Genomic DNA, 24,146 nt, shown 5'->3' with positions numbered 1-24,146 from the left:
GGTGATAAATGGTAATTCTAAATAGGGGTTATAAATGGTAATTCCAAAGAGGGGTTATAAAGGGTAATTCTAAAGGGGGGTTATAAATGGTAATTCTAAAGGGGGTTATAAATGGTAATTCTAAAGAGGGGTTATAAAGGGTAATTCTAAAGGGGGTTATAAAGCGTAATTCTAAACGGGGCTTATAAATTGGAAATTCTAAAGAGGGGTTATAAATGGTAATTCTAAAGAGGGGTTATAAAGGGTAATTCTCAAGGGTGATTCAAAAGGGCAATTCAAACTGGTAATTATAAAGGATTATATTGGGTTGTAAAGGGTAATTCTAAAGGGTAATTCTAATGGGTAATTCTAAGGATTATTTTCGGTTCTAAAGGGTAATTCTAAAGGATTATATAGCTTCTAAAAGGTAATTCTGAAGGATTATATTGGGTTCTCAAGGGTAATTCTAAAGGATTATATGGGGTTCTCAAGGGTAATTCTAAAGGATTATGTGGGGTTCTCAAGGGTAATTCTAAAGGATTATATGGGGTTCTCATGGTTAATTCTAACAGGCAATTCTAAAAGATTATATCAGGTTCTAAAGAGGGGTTATAAAGGGTATTTCGAAAGGGGGGGGGGTAATTAATGGTAATTCTAAAGAGGGGTTATAAAGGGTAATTCTAAAGAGGGATTATAAAGGGCAATTCTAAAGAGGGGTTAAGAATGGTAATTCTAAAGAGGGGTTATAAAGGGTAATTCTAAAGAGGGGTTATAAATGGTAATTCTAAGGAGGGGTTATAAAGGGTGATTCAAAAGGGCAATTCAAACTGGTAATTCAAAAGGATTATATATGGTTGTAAAGGGTAATTCTAAAGGATTATATGGTGTTCTCAAGGGTAATTCTAAAGGATTATATGGGGTTCTCAAGGGTAATTCTAAAGGATTATATGGGGTTCTCAAGGGTAATTCTAAAGGGTAATTCTAACAGGTAATTATAAAAGATTATATCAGGTTCTAAAGGGTAATTCTAAAGAGAGGTTATAAAGGATAATTCTAAAGGGGGGTTATAAATGGTAATTCTAAAGAGGGGTTATAAATGGTAATTCTAAAGAGGGGTTATAAAGGGTAATTCTAAAGAGGGGTTATAAATGGTAATTCTAAAGAGGGGTTATAAATGGTAATTCTAAAGAGGGGTTATAAAGGGTAATTCTAAAGTGTGATTCAAAAGGGCAATTCAAACTCGTAATTCTAAAGGATTATATGGGGTTGTAAAGGGTAATTCTAATGGGTAATTCTAAAGGATTATTTAGGGTTCTAAAGGGTAATTCCAAAGGATTAGATAGCTTCTAAAAGGTAATTCTGAAGGATTGCATAGGGTTCTCAAGGATAATTATATGGGGTTCTCAAGGGTAATTCTAAAGGATTATATCGGGTTCTAAAGAGTAATTCTAAAGGTTTTGAAGAGTAATTCTAATGGGTTTTGTTGTTCTCTAAGCTTTGTCTATTTCATATTAAAAATGGCAAACTGAACCACTTCCTTTGGACACGGATGTGATTTTTAATGCGACTTCAGCTTCCCAATTGTCATGTGATCATGTAACATTTTTTTATATATATTTTTTGTCTACATTGTCGAGGCTCGTGTGAGAGCTAACACAAAACGTGCAGTAAGGGGGGCATGAGACAAGAGGGGCGGGAGTGGGAAGGACAAAACAGTGGGGAACAAAGACATTAGGAGATCTGGGGAAGGGAGAAGGATGGGGTGGGGAACATGGGGAATACAAGATAGACATTACAGGGACTTTCAGGAAGGAAAGCAGGAAATTTGAAGGAGGTGGGTTTGGGTGGATTATCGGGGGTAGAAAAGATCGAGGATTTGGATGGGGGATGATAAGAGGTGGTGGTGAACAGCTGTTTTGAATGCCTGGAGGGAAGAGTGGGATTGAATAGAGTGAGGGAGTTTATTCCACAGGTGGGAAAAAAAGAGGAATGAAAGAGTGAAGGTGAGCAGTGATTCGTGATTTTGGTAGTTTTACCAGAAGGGGGTTGTTGGCGGACCTTGAGTGCCCTGCGGAAATGTGGTGGGGACAAATCGCAGAGAGAGCAGGGGGCGAGGCTGCAGAGGAGACTGTAGAAGACAGAAAGACCACTGACCAACCTGCGGTGATTGAGTGAGATGCCCAAAGACTCAGCCTCATTGCGGGAGATGCCAATGATTCAAAATGCCTTGGATTCCCAGTGTGAAGCCGAGAAAGGTGGGAGGCAGGAGCACCAGTCGAGAGGGGAGAGCAGTATTCCATCAGACTGCGGACGAAAGCTTTTGAAGTGGTCAGGAGCTCAGGTGGGCCGAGGAAGGACCTTGCACGATGGAGGATTCATAGTCGACGACTGGCTTTGGAGGCGAGGTTTGAATTGTGGTTTTCCCAGGAAAGGTCACGGCAGATAGTGAGACCCAGAAGCTTGAAAGAAAGGTCTTCTTCCAGAGGATTGTTGAGAAAGTGGATGGGGGGGTTTTTCTAAACGGTCCTTTCGGAGAGACATAGTGAGAGTTTGAGATTTGTCCGGATTGAAAGACATGTTCCACGTGTTGGACCAGTTTGTGATTTTATCCAGATCTGCAGTGAGCGAAGAAGCTACTGCTTGCGGTCTGAGGGATAACCGATGGTACGGCAGAGGGTGGAGTCATCAGCAAAGAGATATAGAGGATTTTCCAGAGAGTCGGAGAGATCATTGATGAAGCTTTCTTTGGTCTGCAGCTTTCTTTCAAATGTACTGTTTTTTATTTTATTTTAAGCCAAGCTGTTATTTATTTATGGCTTGGCTGCCCAATTCCACTGTTTTGTGCATGAAGAATCCTTGTGATAGAAATTGTGATCATGCCCTCGCCGACTGACAGGACTTTCTAAGTGGAAAATTTATTGAGGCTGGAATAATATGTCCAGCCTTCAGGGTCTCTGCTGACTTTCTCAAAGATAAGTTTTCCATTCGTTTTTGTTGCGATTTTACTGTCATTTTGTTATCTCTGTGTTTACTGTGTCTTTCTAGTTCATTCTTGTGTAAGAACTTGTGCTCATTGTTGAGTTGTCGTCATCTTTTCATCGCGGCGTTCCTTGAGGCCTACCCTTCTTCCCGTTTGCGTGCACGTTCGTGCTTGTTGTATTTTGTCTCTTTTTACCATAAGTTTTTTATTTTCCCCACTTTTCCCTCCACCCTCCTTCTATCCCTCTCAACTATACCCTCTGTTTCATGTCTTAAAATCTAAAAAATAGAACGAAAAAAAAAACTTTTCATCCTCACCTTCTACCCCACATACTCACATGATCTTTTCGACCCCCATTAAGCCACCCTAAAACCCAGCCCCTTCATATTCCCTGCTTTCCTTCCTGAAAGTCCCTGTCGTGTCCATCTTATTTACCCCATGTTCTCCACGCCATCCCTCTCCCTTGCACAGATCTCCTCATTTGTCTATTCCCCACTGTTTTGTGCTTCCCTCTCCTGTCCCTCTTGTCTCCTGCTCCTCTTGTTATATGTTCTGTGTGTTAGCGCTAATACGATCCTTGACATTGTATATAAAATAAAATAAAAACCTTGATTACCTCTACCACCGGTTATGACAAAACATGGTGGATGAGTCGGGTAGTTGACACAAACAAGCCATCACATTTTGGTTCAGGTCTGGATCTAGATCCAGCCTATCAGTGGGATATGAAACATAAACTGTTCAGCCTGATGGAGGTATGTGCTCCACCGTGTGCCATTCGACTTCACGTTGTTGAGGTCGAGCTATTTTGAGGCTTCGACAAAATAATTAAGGTTGTTAGGGAGGGTTGGATCAGGAACTAGGTACGAGAGAACCAAGGTTTAAACACCAGGGAGAGATTATGACGAATATCCCTGGTTTCAGATCCCCTTGAATTTTGTGCCTTGATTTCAGCCAAGCTGTTAGAAGCTTGCCAAAAACACACAATGGTTTATTAGACTATTAATCACATGAAATGCGACTGTTATGGTCATTTTTCTTTGGTGGAAGGTGTGGCTGCTGTTTTGAAGCGATGAAGCTGTTTCAATATTTGACTATTTCCTTCCATCTGTCCGTCCATAAAAAAGGAAGAAGAACCTTTGTAACACACAGTTTTTCTTCTTCTATAAATGGATGGTGTGTGTGTGTGTGTGTGTGTGTGTGTGTGTGTGTGTGTGTGTGTGTGTGTGTGTGTGTGTGTGTGTGTGTGTGTGTGTGTGTGTGTGTGTGTGTGTGTGTGTGTGTGTGTGTAATGCTTTTTGTGTCTTACTTGCGTACTATTGGAATGTACCTACTGACCCTTTCGACTTCTGAGACCCGTTTGACCTTTGAAGACCCTGAGGACCCAAAACACCCTGAAGACTTAAAAACCCAATTGTATCCAAGGACCCATAAGACACCAAGGACTCAAAAGACCCAGATGACCCAAAAATCACTTAGGACCCAAAGACCCTGGGGATCCAAATGACCCAGAGGACCCAAAAGACCCCAAAGTGCCAAAAAACCCAGAGGACCAAAACGACCCACAATACCTCTGAGACCCTGCAGACTCTTTAATACTCCACTATGTGTGTGTAAGGCATATTTTTTGTGGAGTTCTAATGGAGTGTTCTGATGTGGAGTGTGATACTCCGAAATGATCGTCATTACCTCCTGAGTTGATTAGGCTAATTAACTTCAAAAATCCCAAAATAATTCCCATGCTTTAAACGCACACCATGTTAAGTTGGACAGAGCATTTTAATAGGTCTTTCTGCAGCATGGCATTCTAATTACAAAATAAATATAATGATAACATTGTCACAAACCATATCTTAATTAATAATAATAGCAACAATAATCGTAGTAGTATCATTTGGCAAGAATAATAATGAACGTATCATCTCCACGCTGGCCCAAGCACATCTAGGCTTGCTGGAAGGCAAACTTGTGTTCAAGCAGCACAGCGAGTGGATATGCAACAAGGCCTTGAAGAACAATGAAAATTTGGTCCAATGGACCAATGGGGCCCACCTGTAACATGAAAAAGGGTAATTCTAACCGGTTTCCTTCAATTCTAGGCTTTGCAGATAAATGTCAAACTGAACCGCTTCCTTCGGACACGGGTGCCATTTTTTTATTTTCTTTTGATATATGAGGTCACCAATTCATTGTGCGGACATGTGAGAAAAGGAATTTTAAACATCATCAGGTCAGGTCAGGTCAGGTATGGGAACATGCGTCAGAGCAGGCGCCGCTGCATCCACTTTCCGCCGGTACTCCAGGGGCCTCCGTCTGGCCATCCCCCAGGCATATGCCAGGACCATCCCCATCTCCTTGAGATGCCGATCAACCTGCTGCAACCACGAGGCACGTGGTCGGCCCATTGGCCTCCTCCACTGACGAGACTCCCTCGCTGAGAGAATCTGGTGAGCAGGATCAGCGTCAGGAAAACGAGCCACATGTCCATACAGCCGCAGCTGATGCTCACGGACTATGCAGGTAACAAATCTCATTTGATTCTCTCTCAGCAACCGCTCGTTGGACACAAAGTCCGACCAGCGATAGCCAATGATTCTCCAAAGAGACCTTGTACCAAAGGAATTAAGTCTCCATCTCAGATCCTTGGTCAGAGTCCAAGTCTCACATCCATAGAGCAAGACTGGAAGCACCAAGGACATGAAGACTCGGACTTTCGTGCTCCCGCACAGGTTCCGGCAGCGCCACACCCCATGATCCAGTGAATCCATGACTCCCCAGGCCTGACCCAGACATCGAGTGACCTCTGTCTCACAGCCAGCAGAGACATGAATATCACTGCCAAGGAAAGTGAATCTCTCCACGACCTCAACATCCTCACCACAAACAGGCACAGACAGGACAGCAGCATCCAATATGTCATTGAAAGCCTGGATCTTATTTTTGACCCAGGAAACCCGTAATCCCAGCGGCTCCGACGCCTCATTCAGCACCTCAAGGGCCCCCAAAAGGATATCTAAATTTTCTGCAAAGATGACTGCATCATCTGCGAAGTCAAGGTCAGAGACCTTGACATTCCCAAATGATGCATCGCAGCTTGATTTCTCCGACATCCTCTCCAGAATCCAGCCCATACAAATGCTGCAAAGTGTGGGGGCCAGTACAGAACCTTGACGAACTCCATTAACAACTGGAAATAAGTCAGAGATGGCACCACCACATCTCACAGCACTCTCATTACCAGAGTAGAGTTCAGACATCAGATCGATCAGTTTTGGTGGGACCCCACAAAGACCAAGAATCCTCCAGAGGGCATCCCGATTCACTGAAACAAATGCTTTACAGAGATCAACATAGGCTGCAACCAGCCCCTGCCGAAACTCTTGTTAACGTTTGGTGAGGACACGAAGAGCAAGGATACAGTCAATTGTTGATGTATTTGGTGTAAGGCCTGACTGCTCTAGACGCTGGTGCTCAAGCAGATGGTGGCGAACCCTATCAAGAATGATCCGAGTAAAGACCTTACCCGGCAGTGAGACTAGCGTTTCCAGAGAGGGTCAGCAACAGGAATTGTAATGCCCCGATGTCCAACTCGACAGCTCGTTGATAAGCACGGTACAACCGCTCAAAGTAACCGGCCGAGCGGGCCTTCACTTTGGACTCCTCTGTCAAGAGCCCACCACCCTCTGCTCTAACTGCAGTACACTGAGGGATGGGCTTGGATGAACGCAATGCACAAATTCCCCTGTAAGCAGGACGAGAATCACTTTACCAGAGGTGATGCTCTACCCCCTCACAGATTCCTTGCACATAGACTTCCTTGTCCACCCTCAGTGCACGTACAGTTTTACGCCTCAGCTCCCCAAACAGCTCAGCTCTGCCATTCAGCCTGGCCCTTTGACTCTGGTCAATGGTATCCAGTGTCCCTTGAGAGACAAAATCCTTCTTTGCCCCCCGGTGAGTTCAAAGACATCCACCGGCAACATCAAGGATGGTGGTCTTGAAGGCGCTCCACAACTCTTCAGGACCTCCCAAAGCACCCAGACCCCCCAAATCTCCACTCAGCCTGTTCCAAACTCCTCAGCTACCCCCTCATCCTTGCGCTTGCCAACATCCAGCCGAGGCTCGGATGGTACCATTCTCCTGGATTTAAGGTGCAACTTCAGAGTTGCGACAACAAGCCGGTGGTCAGTATTGAGGAACTGAGCACTCGGTAGACCCTGCAGTTCTGGATCATCCTCCAGCGACCATCAATAAGGACATGGTCAATCTCATTTGCCACACAACCAGCATTGCAATACGAAGTTCAGCGATGAGCTTGTGGGCGCTGAAACCATGAACCGACCACCCTAAGTCCATGACTTTTTGCAAAGTCAAGGAACTTAGTGCTATTCTGCGTCATAGTTCCTGACCCATGGGGACCAACACACGTCTCATAAGCATCCCCATCCATTCCAGTCGATGCATTGAAATCCCCCAAGACTAGAAGAGTATCTCGCCTAGGGCACTGATCAACCACAGACTCGAGCGTGGCGGAGAAAGCATCCTTCACGGTGAGATCATTCACCTCAGTCGGAGCATAAACAGAGACCAGGGAAATGACACCTAAGGAGTGACGAATCCTTAATCTCATAATACGCTCGTTGACCGGTGTTAACTCAATTATCATTGGGGTCAGCTTCTTGAACACAGCTACAGCAACTCCTTGGGAATGGTAACCATCAGAGCCACCAGACCAATAGGAGGTGCAACCACCCACCATGATCTCGCTGCAATCCAGTCTCGGAACCTCAGAGAGAGCTGCAATACCGATGTCCAAGCGATTGAGCTCAGATGATAACAGAGACAGGTGATCATCCTCTCTTAGGGATAGGCCGTTCCAGGCACCCACCTGAAGGGACTGCCTCAGGTTAACCCAAGGAGACTGCCTTCTGGTGGACGACACCTCAGCACCACTCCGACACACTCTCCCGCAATCTGACCGGGGAATGTTACCCCATGGTTTCCCTCCTATCATCAAAGATTGGGGGTCCCGAAGGCTTTGCCCCAATCCCGTCATTCGGTGAGCTGCCCTGCGAAGGGAAGCAAGCTGCACAGGAGGTACTCCCACGGAGTGGGTTTTTTAAAATTCTTTGCGTTTTTGTGTTTTGCAGAATGAAGGGCTTTACGGTGGCCGGAGTGCAAATCCTGCCACCAACCTCCTAATAAGAAGTAACCCAACTGCAGGAGGACATCCGCAGACACAGTTGGGCACTAGATATGGATGGCCGTTGGCTCACAAGGATTTGTTTTTAATCCTGCTGGGTGTCCATATCCAAACACCCTCCTCACCAAAAAAACTCCATTTTACTTGCAAAGCTATCTTGATCATTTCAGAATGGCAACACAAAATGGAATAATGGTTATGGCTTCTGCTCTCTATCTGTTAAGTCAACGGTTCAAGTCTAACCCTGGCCGAGGAATACCAAAGACTTTTAAAATGGTGTGTGGTGCTTCTTTGCTTGATGCTCAGCACTTAGAGGATAGAGCATGGATAATAACCCCTTTGGCCGGGCCTACCATTGAGGTGGGGCGGGGGAGACTTCACCTTAATTGTGATGTTTGTGAAGAAGCGGTGTCACAAGAGACATCACCGGCACCCAGAGTGCTCCACAAAGTTATGACTGCCCCTCCAGCTGTGAAGTCACCAGCTGTGTTGATCGAAAGTAAAGTCTGGTTCGCATGTTTGTACATAATTTGCAATCATTGCTTCCCCTGAACCATTGAGCCTGTGAAAAATTGAGACCAAATAATGAAATTCAACAATTAATATCATTCGCTAATGCAGAAACGTAAATGTTATCGGTACGTTCTAACCGGTTACCATTACGGTTTGTCAGTGTTTGCAAGTGGAACCTGCCAAATACGGCCAGAAATTTTTTTCTTGCAATGTCGAGGTTCATATGAGAGCTAACAAACCTACCGTACAACAAGGGGGGCATGAGACAAGATGGGTGGGAGAGGGAAGGACAAAACAGTGGGGAACAGAGACATTAGGAGATCTGGGGAAGGGAGAGGGATCGGGTGTAAAATATGGGGAATACAAGATGGACATTACAGGGTTTTTCAGGAAGGAAAGCAGCGAATTTGAAGGAGGTGGGTTTGGGGTGGATTAACGGGGGAAGAAAAGATTGAGGTTTTGACTGGGGGAAGATAAGAGGTGGTGGTGAACAACTGTTTTGAAGGCCTGGAGGTAAAATGGGATTGAATAGAGTGTGAGAGTTTATTCCAAAGGTGGGGAAAAAGAAGAATGAAAGAGTGAAGTTGAGCAGTGATTCTGGCTTTTGGTAGTTTTATCAGAAAGGGGGTTGCTGGGGAACCTTGAGCGTCCTGCAGAAATATGGGGGGGGGCATCACAGACAGAAAGGGGGGGGGAGGTGAGGCTGGAGTGGAGATTGTAGAAGAAAAAAAAGACCACCGACCTGTTGGTGGTGAGAGAGTGAGAGACCCAAAGACTCAGCCACATAGCGGGAGATAGCAATGATCCTAAAAGCCTTGGTTTCGACAGTGTGAAGTCGAGAAAGGTGAGAGGCAGGAACACCAACCCAGAGGGGAGAACAGTACTCCATCAGGTTGCGGATGAAGGCCTTGCTCGTAGATAGGAGTTCAGGTGTGCCACGGAAGGACTTTGCATGACAGCGGATGCCCAGTCAGTGACTGGCTCTGGAGGCCAGTTTGGAAATGTGGCTTTCCTAGGAAAGATCATGGCACATAGTGAGACCCAAAGGATTGAATGAAAGCACTTCTTCAAGAGGAAATGGGTATTGGTGACTTTGTTCTTCATTCCCATGCAACACAAGGCCATGGGGAAGCATCATCGGTTGAGAGTGTGGTTGTGCCACTGATGCAGTGCCCTCTGGTGGTTAGGGCAATAATTTGGAATTTGTGCATGGTGCCGACAATAGCTCACCGACTCTTCACGAAAGACACCGTGGGATCTTGAATATCCACCAACGAATGCTGGCAGACCAGACACCAGCTTAACATCCATCTAAGGGGTGACACTTACATTGTCATCCCGGTGTTTCACAGGCAGGGTGATTCATCAGTTTATATCTGGGTCGGGTTTCGAACCCAGGCGACACAGCTTAGAAGCGAGATTGCATAATTATAAGACATTCTCTCAACCTGATATTGGTGACCGTAGACAAAGGAAACTAAATATATGGAAGAATCATTGACAGACATGAGTCAAGAGGAGTAAAGGACAGCAAGGATTGATGTCTACTGGACAGGACGTACTGGCGAGTTTTACTGCAGTTCAGAAAGTTTGTACCTATCCTGGCTTGCTTCATGTTTCTAGTTATTATTCAGCTATGGTCATTAATGGGTAAGACCAGGGTCCACAGGGTTCCACTGGCCCTTTAAGATCATTTTAAAAGGTCAATCCTCAACCTTTTGAGTTATTGAAATGTTTCCAAGGTTTCCATGTATCCCGTGCAGTGCTGTGAGCTCAAACTCCCATGATTGCTGCTCACTCTATGACTGTATCTGACCCGTGTTATTAGAATAGCTTTGGAGATTGATGATGACTCTGTCCATTGTTCAGTACAGATGAAAGGATTCAAACTGATGATTTTGCATTGACAGTGTTATCTTTGCACTTGCTGTCCCCATCCCTCCCTCCCAAAGTGTTCCATTTAATGTCTTCATTTTCTTCCTTCGTTTTGAGAAAAAAAACACAAAACGACATTAATCTGATTTTCAATCACAAGTTTCGATATTGCCGTGAGACTTTGGGCCAAATCGTGTTCCAGAAACGTTCCCCCTGAAACACCGCGACCTCATGTTCCAGAGGTCACAGTGAAATATTTCCTAATCACTTTTCCATGGCAATGATAGTTTATCAGAAAGGGCCTGTAATCCGATTTGGAAAGCCCATCTGGGCACCCTGCGTGGCTGAATTTCATTTTACAGATGTTTGCCGGCCAGACCCTGACTGTGCGGGTATTGAGAGGGGGTTTATTTTACTGCGCAAGCTAATGCTTCAAAAATATTTCCATTCTGGAAGAGAGAACAATGGAACCCAAGATAATAACAACAATAACATAAAATCTTCCGTGTGATTTATACGAGACGTAAAAAAGGTAATGAGTCCACAGCCTGAAAATGATGATGGACAGAATTGCCTAAATTGTTTTATTTTGGATACTTGTGGAGATTATTGTTTAGTGGAATAAATTGCACATAAACACATTATCTTCTCTGTATTCCATAAAGGGGGAACTTTCCAGGCACCTTGGGATTGACACTAAAATTCTGCTTATTAGTCCCCTACTGGTTTCACCAGAGAGGACTATAGGTTTGCTCTCTGTCTGTCTGTCCATCCCACCCATAGTTTTTCCAACTTTTTTTCCCCATACCCTCTAAACATATTCAACTGGAACTTGGTACCTGGTTTCAAAACCCTCTCCTCCGGCGAGGGTAATACATTTAGGTCCATTTGTTTGTTTGTTTGTTTGTTTGTCGATCTGTCTGTCCGAACAGAACTTTAGTGTTTTTCACCGCAACCGCTTGTCCGATTGAGACGAAATTTTCACCATTGGAGTTACTACTCATGTAGATTGTTTTATTAATGATTATGATGTCATAGGTTACGTGGCGTGGAAACCATGTTGGAAAAATGGGAAAAATTTGGACCTCTATCTCTGAATCCGCTCCGAGGAAAAAATTGAAACTTAGCACATGGCAAGTACTCCTCATGGGGGATTTTTTATGATGTCATAGGTGCCTTCATTATGACGTCATAATTGCAAATGTAGAACGCTACATCTGACAGTATGAAAAATTTTGAGGGTCATCTTGCGATAAAATGGTCCACAGAAAAAAATTAATCGGTTATGTGATTTGGCGCTGCTGAGGATTTTTTTCGGCCTGATTGTTGACTTCTGAAGTCTCGTTGTGATCGTTTAGAATTCCTCAATTTTGTTGTGGAACTTTAACTGGTTCTATTTCATTTCTCTTACATTTCACAGAAACCGTTTAACCGACTCAAATCAAAGACACCGATTAATTCATTTTCCACAACATGAAAGTGCATTACATCAGAGAGTTTTATTATACTTGGTAGCAACTTAAGTAACAAGGAGTACAACCCACTGAGATGGTATACATCCTCACGTGCTTGCACTCTCTTGGAGTACAACCCACTGAGATGGTATACATCCTCACGTGCTTGCACTCTCTTGGAGTACAACCCATTGAGATGGTATACATCCTCACGTGCTTGCACTAAAACAAGATTACATTTCAAGGCATTTATAGTTTCATGGGAGAAGGGAAGGGGCTGTTAACTCCAACTGCAGTACGTGTCTTCTCGGTGAGAAGCACACGACGTAATTACGGCAAAAGTTTGCTGTTATCAGCCCAGGTCACACCGCTCCACAACAAGACATTTCTATCAACATTTAGGGCAAAGACTCTTGGCCAAAGGGAAGGAACACTGACATTCGACTTCGACTTATAGCATAAAAATTAAATTTATAAAACACCAGCACAATTACAATTTAGAATACATTAATATAATTATTTCCTCCACAGCGCCAAATTGTTTTTTTTTATACCTTCAAAATTCTTTGAAGTGGCTGAACGAATCTCAGCAAAACTTTACACATATGACCACATATGAGGAACAAAAAGTTCACACGAATGACATAGGTCACATGGTTTGACAGACATATTGGATTTTGCCGAAAACCTCTTTAAAATCTTCTCCAGAACAGCTGGACAGATCGAGGTGAAACCACACAAATGTTCCTCAAGGCATGTGTGTGCAAGATTGTTTGGGAATAATTTATGTCACATGGTTTGGCAGCCATCTTGAATTGAAGAAAAAAATATTAAATAATGTTTTCTCTGGAACTGCTCAATCAATCGACGTGAAAATTCAAATTTATGATCCAGTAGTGACGGGGAATACAAGTTTTATATTTCAACTTGATCAGACGCATGGTCTGGCAGCCAGATTTCTTTAATTTTTTTTGATCTGGTTTCTTTCTTTTTTGAATGAGGCTCACTTGACTGTGCCTGGATGGGTTTGAGGGTAGAGTAGCAGCAGCTGAAATGTGAATCCTATCCAGGTTCCTCCTGATGACTTCATCTATTCTTTTTGCTTGTTTGGGTTCCTTCTGATTACTCCATTGCAGAACTTTACCTCTTTGATCTTCCATTTGATTTGAAATGAATTTATTTTAATCTCAATCTGAATTCAATTGAGTAATAATAATGAAAAAACGTCATGGCTCAGGGTCAGGTGTGCAATCAAAGTGGGGTTGCATCAAAGCGGAACGTCTTGGTACCTGGTCATCACTGCCAGCAGTTAGAAAGTGACAATTCCAATTATGTCTCTTATTAATTACGCAACATACCAATACACAAATACCACACAAAATACACTACACAAAACAAGTCCTGGCAAGGGGACTAAACAAGACTAAACTGTCTCCCCCACCAGGTTTTTTTGGTGAGGAGGGTGTTTGGATATGGATACCCAGCAGGATTAAAAACAAAACCTGTCAAAGGGCGGCGGAGCTCCTTGTGAGCCAACGGCCATCCATATCTAGTGCCCAACTGTGTCTGCGGACGTCCTCCTGCAGTTGGGTCACTTCTTATTAGGAGGTTGGTGGCAGGATTTGCACTCCGGCCACTGTAAAACCCTTCATTCCGCAAAACACGAAAACGCAAAGAAATCTGAAAACCCACTCCGTGGGAGTACCTCCTGTGCAGCTTCCCTTCGCAGGGCAGCTCACCGGATGATGGGATTGGGGCAAAGCCTTCGGAACCCCCAATCTTTGATGATAGGAGGGAAACCACGGGGCAACATTCCTGGGTCAGATTGCGGTAGAGTGTGTCGGAGTGGTGCTGAGGTGTCGTCCACCAGACGGCAGTCTCCTTGGGTTAACCTGAGGCGGTCCCTTTGGTTGGGTGCCTGGAATGGCCTATCCCGAAGAGAGGATGATCACCTGTCTCTGTTATCATCTGAGCTCAAGCATTTGGACATCGGTATTGCAGCACTCTCTGAGGTTCGGAGACCGGATTGCGGCGAGATCATGGTGGGTGGTTACACCTACTATTGGTCTGGTCGCTCTGATGGTTACCATACTCATTGAGTTGCTGTAGCTGTGTCCAATAAGCTGAGTCCAATGATATATAATTGAGGTAACACCGGTCAACGATCGTATTATGAGACTAAGGATTCGTCACTCCTTGGGTGTCATGTCCCTGGTCTCTGTCTATGCTCCAACTGAGGCGAGTGACCTCACCGTGAAGGATGCATTCTACACCGCGCTCGAGTCTGTGGTTGATCAGTGCCCCAGACAAGATACACTTCTAGTCTTGGGGGATTTCATTGCATCGACTGGAACTGATAGGGATGGTCATGAGACGGTGTTGGTCCCAATGGGTCAGGAACTATGAAGCAGAATAGCACTAAGTTCCTTGACGATGCAAGAAGTCATGGACTTAGGGTGGCCGGTTCATGGTTTCAGCACCCACAGGATCATCACTGGACTTGGTATTCCAACGCTGGCGGTGTGGCAAAGGAGATTGACCATGTCCTCATTGATGGTCGCTGGAGGATGATCCAGAACCGCAGGGTCTACCGGAGTGCTCAGTTCCTCAATACTGACCACCGGCTTGTTGTCGAAACTCTGAAGCTGCACCTTAAATCCAAGAGAATGGTATCATCCCAGTCTAGGCAGGACGTTGGCAAGCTCAAGGATGAGATGGTAGCTGAGGAGGTTGCGATCAAGTTGAGTGGATATTTGGGGGGTCTGGGTGCTTTGGGAGGTCCTGAAGAGCTGTGGAGTGCCTTCAAGACCACCATCCTTGATGTTGCCGGTGGATGTCTTGGAACTCACTGCAGGGCAAAGAAGGATTTTGTCTCTGAAGGGACACTGGATACCATTGACCAGAGTCACAGGGCCAAGCTGAATGGCAGAGCTGAGCTGTTCGGGGAGCTGAGGCGTAAAACTGTACGTGCGCTAAAGGTGGATAAGGAGTCCTATGTGTGAGCAATCTGTGAGGGGGTAGAGCATCACCTGTGGTCAGGTAATTCTCCTCATGCTTACAGGGGAATTCGTGCATTGCGTTCATCCAAGCCCATCCTTCGGTGTACTGCAATTAGAGCAGAGGGTGGTGGGCTCTTGACAGAGGAGTCCGAAGTGAAGGCCCGCTGGGCGGGTTACTTTGAGCCGTTGTCCAGGTTGATCCACCAGCTGTCGAGTTGGAAGTCAGTGGTGTTACAATCCCTGTTGCTGACTCTCCAAGCAACAGTGGTCCACCTTCGCTTGTGAAAACACGGGCTGCGGTGAACCAGTTTTCATGGGGTAAAGCTCCAGGGATCTAGAGCATCCATGCTGAACTTCTCAAGGCTGGTGGAAATATTGCACTCGTGTCGTTGCATGCAATTCTGTGCTCTGCCTGGAACACAGGCATCAACCCAACTGACTGGAAGAGGGGCCTTGTTGTCCCTCTCTGGAAAGGGAAGGATGATCGCCAAGACTGCATCAACTACCTAGGGGTGACGCTGCTCTCAGTGCCGGGCAAGATCTTTGCTCGGATAATTCTTGATAGGGTTCGCCACCATCTGCTTGAGCACCAGAGTATCGAGCAGGCAGTCTTTACACCAAAGAGGTCAACGATTTACCGTATCCTTGCTCTTCGGGTCCTCACCGAACACGAGGGGGTTTTTTGCAGGGGCTGCTTGCAGCCTATGTTGATCTCTGTGAAGCGTTAGATTCAGTGAATCGGGATGCCCTCTGGAGGATTCTTGGTCTTCATAGGGTGCCACCAAAACTGATCGATCTGATGTCTGAACTCTACTCTAGTACTGAGAGTGCTATGAGATGTGGTGGTACCATCTCTGACTTGTTTCCAGTTGTTACTGGAGTTTGTCAGGGGTGTGTACTGGCCCCCACACTTTTCAGCACTTGTATGGACTGGATTCTAGTGAGGATGTCAGAGAGATCAAGCTGCGGTGCATCGATTGGGAATGTCAACATCTCTGACCTTGATTTTAACAGATGATGCAGTCATCTTTGCGGAGACTTTAGATATCCTTTTGGGGGCCCTCGAGGTGCTGAATGAGGAGTCAGAGCCGCTGGGATTACCTGTTTCCTGGGTCAAAACTAAGATCCAGGCTTTCAATGACATCTTGGATGCTGCTGTCCTGTCTGTGCCTGTTTGTGGTGAGGATGCTGAGGTTGTGGAGAGATTCACTTACCTTGGCAGTGACATTCATGTCTCTGCTGGCTGTGAGTCAGAGGTCAACAGACATCTGGATCGGGCTTGGGGAGTCACGGATTCACTGGATAATGGTGTCTGGCGCTGCCGGTACCTGTGCGGGAGGATGAAAGTCCGAGTCTTCAAGTCCTTGGTGCTTCCAGTCTTGCTCTATGGATGCGAGACTTGGACTCTGACCAAGGATTTGAGACGGAGACTTAATTCCTTTGGTACCAGGTCTCTACGGAGAATCCTCGGCTCTCGCTGGTCAGACTTTGTGTCCAACGAGCATTTGCTGAGAGAGACTCAAATGAGATTTGTTACCTGCATAGTCCGTGAGCATCAGCTGCGGCTGTATGGTCATGTGGCTCGTTTTCCTGACGCTGATCCTGCTCACCAGGTTCTCTCAACGATGGAGTCTCGTGAGTGGAGGAGGCCAATGGGCCGACCACGTACCTCGTGGTTGCAGCAGGTTGACCGCCATCTCAAGGAGATGGGTTGGGCCAGGCATCTGCCTAGGGGATGGTCAGACGGAGGCCCCTGGAGTACCCGTGGAAAGTGGACGCAGCTACGCGCTGCTCTGGTGCATGCTCCCATACCTGACCTGACCTGACCTGTCATGTGGTGTGGCAACCATGCTGGAAAAAGGAAAACCTTTGGACCTTTGTATCTCTGAAATTGCCCCATGGAAAGAATTGAAACTTGGCACATGTCAAGTACTCCCCACGGGGAACAAGTTTTGCATGTGATGATTTCATTTGTTGGCCTTCATTATGACATCATAACTCTACATCAAACACCTATCTGATCAGTCTGAAAATTTTTGAGTTGTGCTGCAACAAAATGTGAGAGGAAAAAAAAATGATGACGTCATCGGTCAAGTGGTTTGGCAGCCATATTGGATTGAACATAATAAGCTTTTAGACTTTTCTTTTCCAGAACGGCTTACCAGATCAATCTGAAGCATCATGCACATAATCTACTGGCTTTGGGAAATACAGGGTGTAAATTTGAATCATTGGTCACATTGGTCTGGCAGCTATGATTGTTTAAAGAATAAACTTTTAAAATTTGTCTTCTTCAGAACGGCTTGCCAGATCGAGGGGAAACTTTACAGACATGTTCCCCAAGCTTTGGGGATACTAGAGTGATGAAAAATAATTCGTAGGTCACATGGTCTGACAGCCATATTGGATTGAACGAAAATGTTTTTTAAAAATTATCCCTTGAACCTCTTCATCGATCGATGTGAAAATTCACAATTATGATCTTGTCGTCATGGGGAAAATAACTTCAAATTTCAACCTGATCGGGTGGCCATAACTATATAATTTTTTTTGAATGTGGGTTATTTTTGAATGAAAAAAAAATAGCCTCACTTCGCTGCACCTCGATGGGTTTGAGGGTGGAGGAGTGGCAGCTGAGACCCGAGGCCTGGTGGCATAAAGCATTCCAAAGGAAAGATTCAAGGATTTACTTCAATGTTTCCTCAAATTTTCCCTGCAGGACATCCTTAATTTGAGGATCATTGCATATTCAAATATTCCTTAAGTTTTTCCTTCAAACCTTGCTTAAACTCAACGGATCCCTCACCCCCCCCTCCCTTTTCCCCTTATTATTTCTTGTTTAGGTTATTTAGACACCAATTTAATTTCCACTGATAATGACCCCAGTAAAAAAGGTCAACTGCATATGTAATAAATAGATTGAACGCGATGTGTTACTCGGTCCATAACTTGTCAAATCCCACGTCGTGGAGTGATGTGTGGGGACTCGTTTATCTCGGGGGAGTACCAGTTTACCCTGTGGACCCTGGTCTTACCCAAATTGAGGGAATCTTTCAAATGATGCACTATTTATAGTTATAGTGTTGTGATTAAACATAAAAGTACTTCAACAATGCACATCATACAACTATACAATGTATTGTCTCTCTTGTACTTGAAAAAAATTAAAAAAAAATTGAACTCTACAATGTATTGTCTCTCTTGTACTTGTACTTGTACTCAGCACCGTCGAGTGTGGCATTTCACTCAAGCCGACTGGCAGGGTCTCGAAACAGCCATCAAACTCTTAGACTGGTCTCCCATCCCTACTTTCTCCAACATCAACTCATCCTGGGAAATCTTTCAAAGAAACTTCCTCCCTCTTTCATGCACAGATTCATCTCCTCTCGTCTACAGTTGTCCTACCTTCCTCCCGCCCATGGTTCACTGAAGTTGTAGCATGGCAATTGTCCTGAAACAACTTGCCTTTGCTTCATGGAAAGCAAACCCAACTTAGGGTAATCTCAGTTCTTTCCATAAGGCTCGGAACAAGTGTGTGTCTACCCTCAGAAGATCCAGAACACAACATCTTTCGAAGCTCAAGGATGAACTCTCAAACCTCTTGCCCTCGTCCAAATCCTGGTGCCATCTCATAAAATCTCTTTCTGGTGTATGTTCCCCCTCCATCCCCTCCCTTAAATTAAATGGCCGCACTGCCGATGCTGCAAGTGAAAAATCTGAATGCCTAAACTCAGTGTTTGCATCTAAATCTTGTGTCCGAAACCCATCGCTTTCTGTACCCACCTTACCCAGTTGCACCCAGCTGTCCCGAGACTCTGTGTCCTTTTCTTCTGACAAAGTGGAGAGCTTGCTGTCAAACCTCAACTCAGATTCTGCAACCGGTCCAGAAGGCATCAGCACACATGTCTTAAAAACCTGCTCTTTCGCTCTTGCTCGCCCTCTCTCTGTTCCATTCACCCTCTCATTAGCTCAAGGCCATCTGTCATCTGTTTGGAAATCAGCAAACATTACCGTTCTGCATAAAAAGGTGCAAAAACAGATCCCTGCAACTAAAGACTTATCAGCCTTCTCTCAATCATCAGCAAGGTTATGAAATCCATCATCACTTCAGACATAAACACCTTCCTCTTCTCCAATGGCCTGATTTCCAATCATCAAGTTTGGTTTCAGACCAGGTCACTCTACCCTGGATTTTCTGCTTCTGCAATCCCAACAGTGGATCGAGGTCATCAATGCCAGACATGAAATCAGAGCCATATTCTGAGACATATTATGTGCTTTTGACACAGTCTTGCACCCTGCCCTGCTCACCAAACTCTCTTCCTATGGTATCCAAGGCCATCTCCACTCATGGCTCGCAGACTTCCTCTCCTGTCGCAGCTAACGTGTGGCCCGAAATGGAGTTCTTTCATCCCTCCTTCCTGTCCAGTCTGGAGTTCCTCAACGCAGTGTTCTGGGCCCTGTTCTTTTTTCTGGCTCTCCTCAATGATCTCTACGACTCAATGGAAAATCCCGTTTATCTCTTTGCTGATGATTCCACCCTCTGCCGTACGATCTATTATCCCTCAGACCGGCAGGCAGCAGCTTCTTCGCGCTCTGCAGATCTGGATAAATCACAAACTGGTCCAACACATGGAACATGTCATTCAATCCTGACAAATCTCACACTCTCACTATGTCTCTCTGAAAGGACCATTTGGAACCCCATCTACTTTCTCAACAATCCTCTGGAAGATGTCCTTTCATTCAAGCTTCTGGGTCTCACTATCTGCCATGATCGGCCCACCTGAACTCCTGACCACATGAAAAGCTTTTGCCCGCTTCTTGATGCAGTAATGCTATTCCCTCCAGGCTGGTGCTCCTGCCTCTCACCTTTCTCGGCTTCATGCTGTGGAAAACAAGGCATTTAGGATCATTGCTATGTCCCACGGTGCGGCTGAGTCTCTGGGCCTCTCACTTTCTCACTGCAAGCAGGTCGGTGGTCTTTTTTATCTTCTCCTGTCTCACCACCCCTGCTCTGTCTGCGATATATCCACCCCCCACCCCCCATGTTTCCGCAGCGCGTTCAAGGTCTGCAAGCAATCCCATTTTGGTAAAACTACCAAAATCACGAATCACTGCTCACCTTCACTCCTTCATTTTTCGTTTTTTCCCACCTTTGGAATAAACTTCCATTATCTCTTCAATCCCACTCTTCCCTCCAGGTCTTAAAAACAGCTGTTCACCACCATCTCTTATCTTCCCCCATCCAAAACCACGACTGTTCTACCCCCGTTAATCCACCCCAAACCCACCTCCTTCAAATTCCCTGCCTTCCTTCCCGAAAGTTCCCTATCATGTAAGGTCCTGAAAGTCCCTGTGGTGTCCATCTTGTTTTTCGTGATTTTGTGGGTTCCCCACCCCATCCCTCTCCCTTCCACAGATCTCCGAATGTCTATGTTCCTCACTGTTTTGTCCTTCCCTCCCCCACCCCTCTTGTCTCCTACCCCCCCCCCTTTGTTATGTGTTGTGTGTTAGCTCTCACACGAGCCTCGACAATGTATACCAATTTTTTTAAAAAAAATTACTCGGATTGCAGAAGCTTGAAGTGAAATCCTTAATAATGCTTTTAACTCACAACCTTTGGCCAATCAATCAAGTGTCAATAGCACGATCTTGAGCTGGCAGGATGGCCGAGACCTCGAGCTGTGCACACTCGCCTCCACGCTGTCCAGCATGGGTTTGAATCCCGACCCGGTTATAAACTGCCATCCCAGTGTTTCACAGGCAGGGTGATTCATCAATGGGTGATTCATCACTCAGTTGGATGATAAACGGGTGTACTATGTGCTAGCGTTAGTTGATGGACATTAAAGCCCCCACAGTGTCCTTTGCGAAGAGTCGGTGAGCTATCGCCAGCAACCTGGACAAAATTACAAATTCTCACTCTAACTTACAGGGGACACACTGCATCAGCGGTACAGTGGCTCCCCCAGCAAACGATGCTACTTCCAGACATGTGCTGAATACGAAAGAAAAAGCACAATCTTACCTGTCCATAAATTGTCACACTTGTGTCCCCGCCACTCCGACAAGGTCAGTGATGGGAGATATTAAAATGAGTCCGACCGACCGACCGACCGATCATCTGTCCGTGTGCGCGATATTTCAAAAACCGTTGAACACTTCGCTTTCGTATTGCAAATATCTATTCCTCATGACATTATCTCAACCTGATGAGATCACGCAGTGATTGGCCTAATTATGTTGCCATGGCAACCATCTCAGTAACTTGGCTTGTTTATGCTATTTCAAAAACTGTTCAAGATTTTTTTTTCATTTTACAGATTCATTCCTCATATATCACCCAAAAGGTGGAGTATCAGCTCCTTCTCAACATAGGGTTGATTCTTCTTTGTTTATATGCAGCAAAAGGCTGCTCGGTAGCATCATTGGCTGAGGGTGTGGCTGTGCCACTAAGGGGTCGGGTTTCAAACCCAGGCTAAACAGCTCAGTCGAGGTACGAGTATGTCGGGTTGATGATAAAGTATGAGCAACTGTTTCAAATGTAGGTTTAGTCCACTGTTGGTGTTAATAGAGGTCAAATAACATGGTATACCATGGTTCGAATGAGTCCTCTGATGTTTTCAAAGGTTTGGCACCATTTATCAACCATTAATTCTGTGTATCCATTATCTGTGGGTGGTTTCTGTTGACAAAAATTCTCTCTACCCCTGACATCCCTGTGGTTCGGAGACTGTTTGAGATCGTGTGGAGACACTTTTAATGTAAGTTGTTTGGAGAAAATTTCTCATTTGATACGCCGTGTAGATAGATGTACGATACACAATCTTGATAAAATAACAATTGCTTTTCATAGCGTGAATACTCCACAACAAAGTGCTGATGAATGTCCCAACATAATAGAGCAACATCATATTCCATTGTGTGAGCAGTTGTGTCGAATCGCACCATAAGGTGAGATCTCTCCCTTCCCTTGTCCACCCCCTGACCGTTTCAGAAAGGTGCCGATTGTTCTGAGAATTGATCATCTCCAGCACATCTAGCGTTTATCCTTTCATCTCTCAAGTCCCAAATTAAATAGGGTTCGTGCTAAAATATTACTTTTGCCAGCTTTTCCATCGACCATTATAAGGCCTGTGCCTTTTATGATTAGCAGCATATCCTAAATTTGAAAATGTACAAGATAAAAACTACTACTACTACTACTACTACTACTATTCTGTTGGTTATCCTTCACATCTGAAGAAGGATGTTCAAATGAACTGGTTACCCCTGGTGTTGGCTTAATGGTTAAGGTGATGACTCCAAACTCTGTCGTACCGTCTATCATCCCTCAGACCGGCAAGCCACAGCTTCTTCGCTCTCTGCAGATCTGGATTAAATCACAAACTGGTCCAACATGTGGAACATGTCTTTCAATCCTGACAAATCTCACACTCACGATGTCTCTCCGAAAGGACCGTTTAGAACCCCCCCCCATCTATTTTCTCAACAATCCTATGGAAGAAGTCGTTTCATTCAAGCTTCTGGGTCTCACTATCTGCCATGATCTTTCTTGGGAAAGCCACATTTACAACCTGGCTTCCAAAGCCAGTCGCCAACTGGGAATCCTCCGTCATGCAAAGTCCGTCCTTGGCACACCTGAGCTCCTGACAACATACAAAGCTTTTGTCCACAGCCTGATGGCGTACTGCTCTCCCCTTGGGCTGGTGCTCCTGCCTCTCGCCTTTCTCGGCTTCACGCTGTGGAAACCAAGGCATTTAGGATCATTGCTATCTTCCGTGATGAGGCTGAGTCTTTGGACCTCTCACTCTCTCACTGCAGGCAAGTCGGTGGTCTTCTACGGTCTCCTCTCTGGTCTCGCCCCCCAATATGTCCCCACTATATTTCCATGTGATGCTCAAGGTCCGCCAACAACCCCTTCTAGTAAAACAACCAAAATCATCAATTGAGGTACAAGTATATCGGGTTGATGATAAAGTATGAGCAACTGCTTCAAATGTAGGGTAAGTCCACCGTTGGTGTTAATAGAGGTCAAATATCATGGTCGGGCCCGTTGGGCCATTGAAGTAACACTAGGAAGGCTTGACTCAGCCTGTCATCCTTTCAAGATTGTCGAAATAAGTACCAATGTACTGGTAACAGGGAATCCAAAGCATCAGCGGCACAGCTGCGCCCCCAGCCAGTGATGCTACTCACAGCCTTGTGCTGCACATGAAGGAGGAGAAGGACATGAACTGTGTGAACTTCATGCTCAATTTCCTTGCAGTGCAGAGCCTGCTGTCCAGACAACACCATTCTATGATAGCAAGTAGTGTATCCTGGTCTCAAGGAATCTAAAGGAAGACCAGATCACTTGCAGTCCAGGCAGGTATTTGTAGTTGTCCAGGATGCCAGCAATAGCTCACCTGCTCATTGCGAAGGACACCAGAGGATCTTTAACTTCCACCAACTAATGCTCGCAGATACGACAACCAGATCAACATCCATCTGAGGGCAGCACACTCATTGATGGCCAATTAAACACCACGATGACAGTTTGTAGCCAAGTGGAGATTCAAACCCAGGCTAGACAGGTCAGATGTGACTGCATTATCCTGCCAGACCTGAGTTTGCCAAATTGACACATCCATAATCGACTGTAGATGTGCAGAGGCCTGGAATAGTAACCTGCAGTTAACGTCAAAGATGAAAACCTGTCACTGAAACCTCTTGAGAAGAAACAATTCCTAAATCCACCACTGTCCCTTGTTTCTGCAGAACACTGCCAGTCTTGTGTGCACACCTGTTCTTGAGTCTGCTGATGGCTTGCCTCCTGATTTATACCCACTTCTCTCTTGTATTGCACCAATAATCTCATGCTCTGTTGGTTTACCTTTGAATTTGCTATTTGTCTTTGTATCCGCAGCAATCCAAAGGATCGGTTTTTCTTTTTTGGGCAGCTTGCGCAGATGCAGCATTCGCCACGTATCGCTCACCCCAGGGCAAATGGAGCTCGAGATTGTGCAGTCGTCAGCAGGTTTCTCAAAGCACCGCAACCTTTGCCAGGATCTTCTGTTTGTTCTTAGACTCGCATCCACTCATGCAACTGACTGCTAGCTCGGCTTCGAGCGGGTATTCCAATCACTCTAAGTAATGCA

Source organism: Eptatretus burgeri, chromosome 1 (genome assembly GCF_056783735.1).
Source record: "Eptatretus burgeri isolate ZD-2024b chromosome 1, Ebu_testis_v1, whole genome shotgun sequence".
In the NCBI taxonomy this organism is placed as follows: Eukaryota; Metazoa; Chordata; class Myxini; order Myxiniformes; family Myxinidae; genus Eptatretus; species Eptatretus burgeri.
The sequence above is the reverse complement of the archived record's forward strand: the minus strand, read 5'-3'. Positions refer to the sequence as shown.